The following is a 14,998-nucleotide window of genomic DNA, read 5'->3' as shown; positions in this document are numbered from 1 at the left end:
TTTAAAACATTTGTTATGGGGCCCAGTGCCATGGCCTAGTGGCTAAAGTCCTCACCTTGAATGCGCCAGGATCCCATATGGACACCGATTCTAATCCAGGCAGCTCCACTTCCCATCCAGTTCCCTGCTTGTGGCCTGGGAAAGCAGTCAAGGACGGCCCAAAGCCTTGGGACTCTGCACCCATGTGGGAGACCTGGAGGAGGTTCCTGGCTCCTGGCTCTGGATCAACACAGCACCAGCCATTGCGCTCACTTGGGGAATGAATCATCGGAAGGAAGATCTTTCTGTCTCTCCTCCTCTCTGTATATCTAAGTTCCCAATAAAAATAAATCTTTTTTAAAAATTATTTGTTAAAGAATGCAATTTAACCTACTAATTTTCATCACAATAACATTGCATTAAATAAAATACACAAGGCTCAAATTCCCATATATTTTAGCTTCTCCTTCACTCCCCTTTGAAAAGATTCATTGTTCAAATTGTCTTTTTTCCACTTCATTGTCTACAATAAATTTAAACACAACTTTGCAGAAATTGTTGAGAACAAAATATCTCTCAGTAAGCAACTCAGGTGTAAAGTGCACTAGAAAAAAACCCAAATAAATCTAAAGCTCGTCAAAGGTATTCTATTTCTTAAGTGATAAGAAGTATTTCTCACACTGTGATAAGACTAGGCAACATGACCAAGGCCATGAGATTATTGAAATACTGGCTATCTTCACTTCCAATCACAACGCAGTTTTCCACTACTTAAGATTATAGATAGGTACAAAATACCTGTCTTTTCAGATTAATAATATCAATTTAAAATAATTAAAATCAATAATTAAAAGAGAATTCACCAATCCTAGCTGCACACTCTTTTGAAGTTTTTGAAAGTTGAAGGAAATAGTAATATTTATAATTAGATCATACGCATAAGTGAAAAGGAGCGCAATGTTCTTTCACAAATTCAAACAGGAAACCATGATTGTTCTACCTCGTGCTGCCCTGTATGAGGCCGGCTAATGAATGTGATTGCCATGTAAAGAAACAGAACAGTGGAACATTTTTAAGTATTTTTAAGTTCGCTCCAGAAATTGTGCCGATTCCCTTTAGCAATTAAGTAAAGAATATCCTTCCCAAGTCACTGTGCTAAAGAATGACATTATTACAGATGCAGCCTGAGTGAAATGCTTGCGCGTCAATCCTCGTCCGCTGTATCTGTCTACCAACAAAAGGAAACGGCCCTTTAGGGTGATCTCCAAATGCATCAAGTGCAGTGTGTATGTCACATCTTCACAGGAGACAGGTGGCAGCTGGATGGTTTTCCTTTTTTCATTTCCATCAGTCTGTCTTCAGTCCCCTCACCCACACATCCTTTCTCTGTCTTCCCCAGCCCTTTCTCTCTCCAGGGACTCGGATGTCATTGCTACATGGCTCAGGAGATGAATCCATTTTCTTCCTGCCCAGTCCTCTTCCTGGAAAGAGGGTGCATCTCCTCATTGATTTTGATGAGAGTATTATTTTTTTTTTTAATGGTAGAACAGACTTCTGATCTCTCAAAGGACCAGATGAGAATTGTTAGTTTCACATTATTAACTAATCAAGGAATAGAAGCTTTTGGAAAGAGTTTAGTTCACAAGCAGGCCTGTCAGCTTTGGAAAAAAAAAAATACTTTTTGCACTGACAGCTAATCCAGATTCCATTTCTTCCTTTGTCTATAAACCACATGGGAAGCTAAAATGCATTTTCACATTGCATTTTGCCTAAAGGCTATCAGTAAAATTTAATTTTCTTACTGCATTGATTTTTCCATTATAAGTTGTAGGAGTCTAATGATAGCTCATAAGAATTTTCAGTATTGAGGAAAAGGATGTGAATGATTTACTGATGATAACTTTAGTATTACAATTTGTGAACAAATTTTCCTTATTTTTCATGGGTAGTTGCTTAAAAATTATTTTAAGTCCACATTTTTCTTAATACTAATTTGAAATAATGTAGTATAAAATTTAATAATAATTTAAGGCATGTTTTTTAAAGAAAAACAGAATCTCAATATATAAAAACACTATTTTTGCAGAAGAAATTTCAGTTTCTACTTACGAGGTTAAATGTTACTTGCAAAAAATAATGTGTCACATTGAAAAAAAGTTGATCAAAACAAGTTAGAATTATTGCATTTAGTAAGCATTGTTATTTTACCTGAATTAATTCAAGCACATAAAAATGCCATGTTTTTATTTCAAGTTTAGATAAAATATGCATCTAAGAGCCCGTTTTTCTACAAAAAAAAGGAAACACTGGTTCTTCCTTTTCTTCTAAATGTTTTTCTCATCACTGTAGCTTTAGCAAAACTTAAAATAACCATGTTGAGAAAACATACAAAAAATAGAACCAGTGTCACAGTAAAATTAACAGAAGATTCAACATGCCATATGTCCAATAGCTCCAACGAAATATTTTAATTATTATTTCACTTTGTCATAAACACTACAGGTGGTTGGAAATGTAAAATGGATATTTGTGAACACAAAAATTAAGTGGATTATTTCAACAAGGGTAGATGCCACCGAATTGATATGTTTTAATTTGTCCCATCCTTTATTATGCTCATCGTGAGCATGTCTCTTATACTTATTTTCATGAAACTTAATTTCCACTTTTTAACATTTAAGTGGCTTGAAATAGAAATGGAGAACATCTGTTTCAAAGCAAAAAAAATTTTCCTTAAAATGTCATCAATATAATTTAGAAAACCAATCCTTATCTTATTTTAAAACTCTAAATTTTAATTTTTACACAACTTAGAATTCTGGAGTAACTTTTGCTGATAAATAAAACCATATCTTTCCATTTTTAATAAGGTTATTCACTTCTGAGAAAGCTGACACTCACATCAAATGAGTCTTCTACATGTTTTGATTAGCTTTAAAATCTATGTCCTAAGGTTTCTAAATGTACCCAAAGCAAATTCTCAATGAATAATTAATCATCCCTATACGATTCTCTGACATAATCAGATTACTGAACATCCAAGAGCAAACTACAAATTTAAAAGTGTGGATAAAAATAGTGAAGGTAAATGCCTGAACCAGTGGCATCGCTTAACTCTGGCATATGTGTGTTGTTTGTTCATGAATGTGCATCAGCACTCTTAGAAAAATTTTTAATTTAAGATGAACAATTTTAATATTTTGTCATATTCCCTTCATTTCTAGATATGTTTACATGCCCATTTATGCTGTTTTTCTTAATCCAGGAATATTAATGTTGTATTATTGTATGTAAGATTTTTGGCAATAATTACAATGTGATTAAATAAGGGTAAATTGTCATGTGGATGCCATAATTCATATCTTTCTGTGCATCAAATAATATCACATCCACACAGTACTTTTATCCTATTCCTATGCATAAACAGACAAAGAAACACAGACTTAAACAATTCAGTGAAGCAGCGGGCAAAGGATATGAGTTGATATGCAATACAACTGGCCAACAGATACATGCAAAGAGGTATAGGATCACTCTTCAGCAGAGAAATGCAAATCAAATCCAAAGGCTTCATCTCACTCCAGTTAGAAGGGATTATATCCAAAATTCAAAAGCAGAAAAAATGCTGGCAAGGTTATAGAGGAAAGGATACTTAAGGCAATTCTGATGGGAATGCAAATTAGTACAACCATTATGGAAAACAGCATGCAGATTCCTCAACATATGACCTAACGCTCACACTTCTGGGAATATATCCAAAGGAAATGAAGTCAGCATATGAAGAAGATGCCTGCCCTCACATCTTCCTAGCACTGGAGCTTCATTCTCCAATGGATCGTGACTGTTCCTGTCCAATCCTAAATCATTTCAGGTTTTGTCTTCTCCCTTACAGCTTCCAAAAGGATTAGAGACTATCAAACACCTTGATTTTCTCAAATAGTTTGACCACAAGTCAACTCCCAATTTGCAGCTATGAACTCAATAATTAGTTCTGAACTGATGGTTGATTTCACTACATTTGTAGCTTGGTACAGAAGCAATAGGAAACAAATACAGTGACAAAATATGATTTACAAGCACTTACGCTATACATTACACATGAACTCAGAATCTAAGGTAGCTCATTGATTAAAACGAAAGAACTTATATGTATGGTATACTTACATCATTGCTAAACCGATTTCAATGTCCTCAAAGTACAAAAAGCATTATGTTCTGTTTCAGAATTATAATTTATGTTTATAGTTGTCAGTACAGCAATGAGTGAAACTAATTACTATGCTTCCATTTTAAGGGATTTCACTGAACATTTCTTCAAGAAGTCCTGAAGATGCTAATCTAAGGGAATCTGTATATGCAGAAAATACTATTTGGGGAATAGGAAGATAACTTAATACACGTAAGTTTTCCAACATATGGAGACCCAGAGTTAACTTACATATATATATAATCTGAATGATTTTAAATGTTATTTCATTTTATTTTATGGATACTTCAATTTTTTTTTCTTTTGGGTTATACAAAAATTCAGACACCCAAAGATAGAAATCGTATCCATCAATGCACTGGCCCATACTTAGAAAGGCCAATAGTGGTTCTATGCTATCAAATCATTATCCTGCTGCTATATGAGTTGTTTGTTTCTACAAAGAAATGAAATCAATCAATAGCTGGTAATTCAGAACCTCATTTCCTTCCCTGTGAAAGCAAATAATTAATTGAGACAACTGCAAGCCCAAAAGTATTATGTTAGTCAGTAAGAGAAAACAATATTGTGATTTCCATTCATAGTTTTTAAATTCAATTTGGAAACAAATAGAAACCATTAAGTAGGGGTTTAACTCCTTTTTTGTTCAGCTAAATTAATCACACCTTAGAGCATCAAGGATATTTGTCTCCTCTATTAAAATCAAGAGAGTGTGGCTTAGCTCCTGTTTTGTATGAGAATAAATATAATACACCCTAGCAAAACCTCTAGCTTATCTATGGTTAAACCACATTTCAAAGACATGACATTGCTGTCACTTCGTCTTTTCTGTATATCTTAGCTACAATAAGGAAATAATTTTGACATGACCATGACACTTATGAATAAAACGTCGCATAGGACTTTGCTTCATTGAAGAGTGTGTTAAACTGTGCCAATACATTTTTCAAACACAAGCCTAGGGACCAGCATTGCTACAGCGTACTGTGTAGTCACAGCCTGTGTTGCCAGCAATCCACTGGAACACCAACTCATCTTCCATTTGTTCCACTTCCAACACACCTCGTTCCTCATGCCCTGGGAAAAGCCGTGAAAGACTGACCAAATTTTTACACTCATGCCACCCACATGGGAGACGCTGTTGAAGGTCTGAGCTTTTGGCTTCTTGTAGCCACCTGGCAAGTGAAACAGCAAACAGAAGCTCTCTCCCACTCTCTACTCTCTCCATCACACTGGGTTTCAGTTAAATAAATAAATCTTTCAAAATAGAAAACTGCAGAATTAACTCTCTTGTAATATTTGATTCCATGGAGGAGATCCAGATGAAACCCGTGGCTTTGGCCTGGTCTGGCACTGGTCCTGCTGGCCAGCAGGGGAATGACTAGTACATGGAAGATCTCCTGGCCTCTTTGTCTCTTTCTGTAACTCTGATTTTCAAAATTAAAAAATATAATTGTGAATGCTTATAACTTATGAAACTGAAGTTAAAGCAGTTTTCTGATTCTCTTTAATTTTGTTTAATTTTATTTAGTTCAATAAAATGAATTAAGGTTTCCCCATTTTATTCTTTTTAATAGTATAGAATTTTGACAATATAAATTACATTAATCATTTTATTAATAGAGGTAACTAACATAAATGCTGTTAAAAGTTTTGACAACTAAGATGATAGCCAGTACAAATATGAATCATAATTATACTGGTATTAAGTATATCACCTACTAAAAAGCTGTGAATTATAAAAAAGCAAAAAAATTAAAACATAAAAAGCTGAGAATTATAAAAGCTGAAAGTCATGAATAAAATACCCCCTGACCAAGGGAGAAAGTAGGTATGAGAGATACAAAGTACCTTGTACTATAGCACACAGCTGGGATATCCGGACTCATAGGCACAAGTGCTTGATCTTTAAACCAATTTTCACTTTTACTACCACATTTTACCTACACATTCAAAGTATCAACAGACAAACCTATAGCTTTATTTAGCATCGGCATGCATGTCCTTTGAGAATAAAATAGTTCACTGATATCCTCAATTATGGGAAATATCTCTGACAACAACTGTTCAGACACAACCGGCAGCAGAACAGATGATCACAGAATATCGACCTGGACCAGCGTGGTGGCCTACCAGCTAAAGTCATTGCTTTGAAAGCCTTGCATGCACCAGGATCCAATATGGCCACCGGTTCTAATCCTGGCAGCTCCACTTCCCATCCAGCTCCCTGCTTGTGGCCTGGGAAGGCAGTGGACAGACCAAAGCCTTGAGACCCTACACCCGCGTGGGAGACTTAGAGGAAATTCCTGACCCCTGGCTTCAGTCAGTGCAGCACCAGCCGTTACGGTCACTTGAGGAGTGGATCAACGGATGGATGATCTTTCTCTCTGTCTCTCCTCCTTTTTGTATATCTGACTTTGCAATAAAAATAAATAAATCTTTAGAATATTGACCCAATTGGTTCAGGTTCCCAGCTTTGTGCTGTCATTTCCTAGATGTGCAGCCTTACATCAGTCTAATTTCTAATGTCGTCTTTTTTAAAAATGAAGACATTCACCCATAGCCCACCCTGCTATCTTGATGATTAATGTTTATTACCGACGGAGTCTTAACTCACAAAATATCTGTCCAACACCAAGAAATGGTATTAAGTCACAGAACAACACTGTCAATGCTAAAATGAACCCAGTGGATTTAAATTTTATTTCCATTCAAAAGAAATAAATACGTAAGAAGCATAGGGCAAAAGAGCTACCTTATACCTACTCTATTTCTGCAAGAAGATTGACAAGTTGATAATTGCTGGTGTGTTTACTCATAGCTTTCACCATACCACTCAAGTCTCTCAATACCACGATGAATGTCATGGTAGGGGTGGTTAAGAAAACAAACACGAGTCAGAGCATCTTGAGTTAATCTTCTATCACCAGAGATACTCATAATTTCAGTTAATTTAGGGGTATGACACTACTCCCGGTAATAACCGAAACTCTCATTAATGAGACTACACTTAGCAGGGCTTGTGTATTTTGTGTACAATTCCCCACCACATGCTGGAGTGAGACAACCCACTCGCTGTGCTAATTGGGCAAATCACCATTTTTATTTCACTATCATTCAGTTGAGTCTCAGCAGTTTAGGTCACTTCTGAAGGGTATCAGATTATTAAATAGGAGTTAATGTTTTTTCAAACAAATGAAGATATTTAAGTTCCCCACAGACAAACATTTTAAAATACATCTTTACAATATCAATATCTGTCACCAGATAATTGCCATCAAGCCACAGCACACTCCTCCCCCCGCCAAAAAAAACAACAGAATCCTTAATCATTGCCACAAATAACAAATTCCCAAAAAATACCTGAAATTTTAAAATTTCTGCTACTCAAAGACATATGAATTCTGCAGTTGGAAGTAGTTGGTACAGTCAAGACTTTAAGCAGTAGTGAAAAAATAGAAACAGATTTTTTTTTTCTGGAGATTTGATTGCATGCATCCTGGCAGATTTGTCCTTCACTCCTGTCTGAAATAGGCCAGGTCATATGGGATCTAACTGTATACTACACATACTATAATCGGAATACAGCAGATGTTCTTGGATTAACGGACAACTGCAAAACTGTGAATCAGAAACAACGTGAACCACTGTCCATTTCCCCAGAAACGAACATCAGTTTACACACTTGGACTATCATTTCCCATATCCTTCCCCTCTAACTTTACCATTCTTTCTTAGACCTGAAATATGAAGTAAATAAATAAATACATATATGGAACATGGAATTAAATATGTTTATTTAATACAAAGTGTTTTAACTGATGCAAAGATTTTATAATATATATTAGATACTTTCAAGACCTCTCAGACGTACAGACATAAAAATTTGGCACCAAAATGCATTTGTTGTTGTATGAAAGGAGGAAGACATAGACAGATAAGACCTAGAGCAAGTGTACTCTCCCATCAAAGAACTGGAGAACGCAATTTCTCACTGGGATGGTCCTGTGACTGCAATTAGGGAACAGATGTTCTATTTGGTAAGCAGTGATTGATTGTATTGTTCTTTAAAAGACTTCCTGGTTCACTCTCCAACTTACTACAACAGCTAAGGTTGGACTGATATGAAGTCAAGAGCTTGGACATAAAGCCATGGCTCCTCCTTGCGTGGCTAGTCATCATCTGTTGCATCCTAGGAGAGCAGGATATCGTATCATTCAGAAGCTGGAATCACAAGCAGAACTGAGATTCAGCCAAGGTCTCTGATGCGATTCAGGTACCCCAGGTAATATCTTAATCACTACACCAAAAGTGTGAACCAGGACCTGTGAGGTCTATCTGTCCCATCCTTCGCTGTCCCGCCCTCTCCTAAGCCCGTTCTCCCGTCTCTCCTCCCTTCTCCGTCTCCCTGTCCTTTTCTCTGACTTATTCCCTTCTTGTCTCCTTTTTCTCCCTCTCAAATACATAAAATTATATTCATTAAAATAACATACATGTTATCTGGATATACTGCTGTCTAAAAAAAAAAAACATTAAATAATGCCAGTATCACTAAGCTAATACTCAGAAGTCAAGTTCTGGTGATGCATCAGAGCAGTTAAGCCAACCAAGTGCCCGAGCCCCTGCCACCCTTACAGGAGAATCAGAGTTTGCGGGCTCCGGGCTCCAGCCCCAACCTTTGTGGCCATTTGGAAAGTGAACCTGCAGGTAGAGGAGTAACTAATCAATTGATCTCTCTCCTTCTCTCTCACCCTGTCACTCTGCCTTTCACATAAATATTCTTTAAAAAAAGTTTAGTCTGAGTCAAGACTGTTGTAGGTAATATCTCTTTCATTACATTGAAAGCACCAAGTAAGCACCAAGTATGCCCGTAATAATTCTGAACACTTCTTGCCACTTAAAAAAAACGTGCCTTTGTTAGCGAGGCATAAAAGATGTGAAGATAATTACTGTAAGCATGAGTTAGATGCTTATGTGTTCCCAACTGAAAGCCTTGTTTCCCTTTCTTTTCTCAGTCATAAATCATAGGTACCACACATTTCAGCTACCTAACATGGGTCCATACAAACACCGAACCTCAGTCCATACAAACAGCTCAGCAACAGCAGCTCCACCATGCCCTTATACAAAACTGAGGATAAAATGAATGGCACCTGGTAATGGCGAGTAGTCATGTGACTTCAACAAACAGAAATTTTGCAGCAGCCTTCATAATTTTCTTTAATAAACACTCTGCTTATTAGTGTAAGTAGACGCAATAATTGCAGGTAGGCTATTACAATTTTACAATTCCTGGTTTGGGTTTTGGTTGTACAACTCTGATTCTCTGAATGCAATAATGAACCCAACAATTAACCCAACTGCCCTTCTATGCCCTTGCTGCTCCAGTCCCTTTGAAGGATTTATAAGCACTGACTCTCTGATCCCATTCAATTGTTATTTTTCTGGATGAATTATTTTACACAACTGAATATCAATGAAGGCTAAAGAGTCAAAAGTATTAAATAAAAAGATGGATCCTATTTATTTGTTGAAATATTATTTATGATTTGTGTTCAGTATAGCACTTTTTAGTGAATGAATATATTTTTAACAGCAGTAATTATACTAGTTGGGCCATTTCTTATTTTTAAACATTTTCTTTATTTCTTTATTTGAAAGACAGTTATAACAAAGAGAGAAAGCATGGGGACAAAGAGTGAAAGGGATCTCTTTCATCTGCTGGTACACTTCCCCAAACAGTCACATCAGCCAGAGCTAGACCACACTGATCATGAACCATGAGAGGTTCCTGTGTTTCTCGAGCAGGCGGCAAAGACCCATGTGTGTGGACCATCTTCTGCTGCTCTCCCTGGCACTAACAGGGAGCTGGATAAAAACAGGTGCGCTGGCACTAGAGGATGTGTGCTGTACCACAACAGTCACCCTAGTTGGGCTACTGCAGGACCCAATGATATGATCCAGTTACTAAAGGTACATTCATGCTTTAGTTGAATATTTTTGAAGCATCATTCAAACTACTAGGAAGCCAAATATAGCATAATATATTTGAAAAATCTGGAATTCCCACTCATAAAAAAGTGATTATATGGCAGAGTAATATTTAAATAATTTTAAAATTAATAAAAATTAATATATCTTCTTTATATGCACGTTTTATAACTTATACTTTGCTTAATTAAACAGTGAAATAGGTTTATAATTACTGTTTTATTATATAATGTTTTATACTTAGTGATATTAAATATAGACTTGCATCATTGAGAGAATTCAGTTTGATAAAAAGAACAAAAATTGTTGTTATTATTACCATTTTAAATTTCAATATTATGTGCACAATGCTAAATTGTTTAAATATTAATATTATAGCAATTATTAATTGCAACATACTCCTTTCATTTGCCCATTCATCACCATTATAATTCTTTCCTGTTTTCTGCCAGCTCGGCTTTACACAGTACAGTACTCCACACTCTGTTCCTTCCACTTGCTTCCCTCTCAGCCACATTTATCGGCTAAGGGATGATAACTAATTTGATTTAAAATACAGTTTTATAACTCAAAAAAGTCTGTATTACTCAACTCAGGAAAAAAATATTTCAATTTCCACAAAGGCTTTAACACATGAATACTTCAAGCCCAAAGAAATTCAGGGTTGGAAATACAGTGAACAAATTTCACATCACACACATCATATTGAACCTGGAAATACAGAACATCAGAACATTTTTTTTCTTTACCTAAAACAATTTTAAGCACGTGGAAGTTCTATGAATACAATCAAATGAGAATTAGACAAATGCTGGCAAGGATGTAAAGAAAACAGAACCATAAAGGAATTTCATTCAGGGATGTGGCAACTTTAACAAGGACAACCTAACATTTAACACTGACAAGCGGAATGCAATATATTGTGAGATTTCTATACATATGAATGTTAGTGAGAAGGTTCTTATGTAACATGAGATGTATATTCAAAGTCGTAAGTAAGATATGGTTTTCATAATATAATGCGGTAAACAAAATCTACATGAAAGCAAAATAACAAATTTGTGTCATCAAATTTTGTGTGATGCCTGTATTTTGTTATTAGATGAATGTCTGCCAAACTCAGGAACAAATCATGTAACAGATAGACACAACAGGAACACAGAATTCATTTCATCTAGGATTAAATGGCATGCACTCTGAGCATAAGCTGGATGAACAAAATATGAACCTTACATACTGTATGTAGCTTTCACAAAGATGGGGAGAGGAGTCTTAGAAGAAAGAATGTTAAGTATAGACTGGTATCATGCCAATCTCAAATTGCTATATTCAGCTCAATAAAAAGTGACACAAAAAAGAGCATTCATGAGAATAAAAATATTCAGAAAAGATGTCAAAAAGCACTTTTTTAAGGAAGCATAAAAATTACATGGCAATTCTACATAAAGTAGCTTGTGAGACTAAATCCATTGCAGTTAGTCATAAGGGAAACAAACCACAATGATAGTAAGAATCTGAAAAGAATGAACTACATTCTTATACATCTTTCATCAGATTTGCTTGTGGGCATAAAATTTTCTTGGAAACTAAAACTCAGCAAAGACTAAAGTGCAGAGAATGCACTATTTCCACTTACTTACTACCTAAAAGTGTATAAGTACTGTTAATCCCGAAATGATTCTTAAAAATATATACGTGCACATACACACACACAAATGTAACATTTTAAATCAATGCTTCTTTGTCATTAATAATTAGCTTGCTGATCCATAACTGTTGTCAGTTCATGAAGATTTTGCTTTTCATACCAAGTAAATGACAAAATGTTAATCAAACAACATTTCACTCCACCTTTTCTACAACACATGACAACAACACAGCCATATTTCTTAAGAAATTAAGGTTGGATACTAAAGACTGGCTATTTCACCATAAATATCTTACAGCATAGCATTTGATAAATACAATTGGAGTTAAAATTTCTCAATGCCATTTAATGATAAAAAGAGATCATCTGGAGTCAGCAAAGTAGCATAGCAAGCTAATCCTCCACCTGCAAGTGTTGGCAACTTGCATGGGTGCCCATTCTTGTCCCGAATTCTCCGCCACAGATCCAGCTCTCATTTACAGCCAGAGAAAGCAGCAGAGGACGGCGCAAAGCCTTGGGTCCTGCACACACGTAGGAGACACGCACCTTGGAGTCATCACTGAGTAAGTTAGCAAGATGAGAAGCTGAAGATACGAGCTTTGTCCTTCCACTCAGCCTCGTGAGGAGACGAGGCTCAGAGAAGAAAAGAACAGCACCCAACTTCATAGCAAACCAATCTCACTTACAGGAAAGTTCATATTCCTAGTTTACTTAGATTGAAATGCAGCTCATCTGTAAATATAACACCCAGAAAAAATAAGTTCAATATCTATCATATCAGTGGGCTAACAGATTATAGGTGACAATGCTGTATAATTACAAAATGCCATAAGTGTCTTGGCAAGGGAATACTGGAACTCACGTATAAGGAGATTTGTATTTGTTCCACAGTAACTTTTCAGATCCCATTGATTCCCAATTCTTTACACAATGATTTGGCCCAAAGCGATATTTCACAACAAATCAAGGGGTGATATCAACTTTATAATTTATTTAATTCCTGCTTAACGTTTGCCAAGATGATTCCAATTTTTAGGATTCTAATGTCTGTGATCTTTATATAACCACCAAAGTGTGCAGAATGCCACTTGCAGCAGAAACAAGCATTCTAGACATGAAGATTTTCCCCTTAGGAATTTTAAGTAATCTATCCAGCAACTATGCAAAAAGCCAAAATAGAGCCATAACTTAAGATGCCTATATGACTTAGCACAACAAACACATAATAGTATCCAAAAATTAAAACTTTAATCTCAGTTATTTGGATACATGACTGAGTCAATTGAATTAGAAATCATGTTGGAATATGGATATGAGAAGAGCACCGCTGTCAGAATAAAAGATGTACACCCGGTAAAAGAACATTGCTTATTCCAAAACCATCTCTCCTGAAAAGTAAATTACTAAGTATATTTCACGGTGACAGAAGTTATCACTTTGATATACTCAGAGCAAGAATCTAGAAGGCACTCAAAAAAATCTCTTCATGTAACCCTTTATTCAAATGCTTCCTTTTCACTAAAACTCTTTCTGACTCCCGGTTCAAAATTTCTCTCCAAAGTTCAAAACTGCCCAGGCTTCCTTTACTGGTTCATTATTTTATTATTTTCATATAACAATCCCCAGTAATTTTTCCTGTTACTTTTTTCTATTTCTTCTAGTAGAATAAATCATTATTGGGGAACAGATTTTACTGAGGGAGTCAATAGAGTAAAACCCTCTCATTTCACAAATGAATTTTAAAAACTGAATAGATATTTACTCAGTGGCTTATCAGGGGTTGGACCCAAAGTATCTTAAAGGGCTCGCGCAAGCATTGGAAGGGAGTTATCTAGACACAGACCTTTAAAAACGAGATAAAGATGGAATCATTTCTAATTGAAAGTCAGGAAACACAATAGGAATCATCACATGGACAAAAGAAAAAAATGGATTTCAACAGAGTCTGTGTGGAACTGATAACAAGGAAAAGCAATCTGGAGGAATTTTTTTTTTGTTTCTTTGTTTATCAAGAGACACTAGAATCTCCTTCAGAGAGAGCTCAGCCCACAAAGGGGGAAAATATACACACCCAACAATAATGACCCCATAACAATGTTTCAGACACACAAGAAGGGTGTGAGTGAAGGGTAGGATCTCTTGCTCAGATTAACCTGAGATCAGTTGTGCATTCCAGCCCTGTAGAACAAAGACCTAAAAACAGCTTTTAAGTAAAATTAAACCAGTAGTTTATGACAAAGGCATATGAGCATAAGCAACAATCCTCTATAAAGTAGAAGAGAAAAAAAAAATCAAGGAAGAGACATTCTTGCCTAACTTGACAGTGAATGTTAAGAACTATAGGGTTCCAAGGACTATACTATTATAATATAAAGGAAAACAGCCGAGGGAGTGTGGATGAAGAAGGTAGAAGCAGCAATCCCGGAGCCTAAGGAACTATACCATGAAAAAAGAAACTTGAACAAAAAATAACATAAATAAACTAAAAAAAAAAAGACATAGCTCCAGGCCAGCTTTGTAAGAGAACAGAAACCATGAGCCTGGCCAATCCCTAACAGGAAGTAACATAAAAGGATGGATGCAGTGACATCCATGAGATGTCTGATGGTAAAAAAGACAAGATTCTTAGAGTAAGAATAAGAAATATTAGCGGAGGCTAAGTGACAGCTGATTTCCGTTTTACTTGAGTTTACATGTTAACATGTAAAATATATGCCAGGAGTTCTTCAATACATTTGGTAATCATTGCTTCACAGAAATTAAGAAAGAAAATGTGTCCCGGAGTGGTAGTCTAGTGGCTAAAGTCTTGCCTTACACATGCCAGGATCCCATATGGGCACCGGTTCTAATCCTGGTGGCCCTACTTCCCATCCAGCTCCCTATTTGTGGCCTATAAAAATAGTCAAGCATGGCCCAAGCCTTGGGACCCCACTCCCATGTGGGAGACATGGAGGAGGCTCCTGGCTCCTGGCTTCGGATTGGCTCAGCTCTGGCTGTTGTGGTCACGTGGAGAGTGAATCAATGGATGGAAGATCCTCCTTTCTGTATGTATGACTTCGCAGTAAAAATAAATACATCATTTTTAAAAAGAAAGAAAGAAGGTATGTACAGCATCAGTTCAAGTCCCAGTCACTCAATTTGCAGTCCAACTTCTTGCTATGCCTTGTAAGGCA

Source organism: Ochotona curzoniae, unplaced genomic scaffold, assembly GCF_017591425.1.
Source record: "Ochotona curzoniae isolate NIBS_2020 unplaced genomic scaffold, NIBS_Ocur_1.0 scaffold_3208, whole genome shotgun sequence".
NCBI classification, from domain to species: domain Eukaryota; kingdom Metazoa; phylum Chordata; class Mammalia; order Lagomorpha; family Ochotonidae; genus Ochotona; species Ochotona curzoniae.
The sequence above is the reverse complement of the archived record's forward strand: the minus strand, read 5'-3'. Positions refer to the sequence as shown.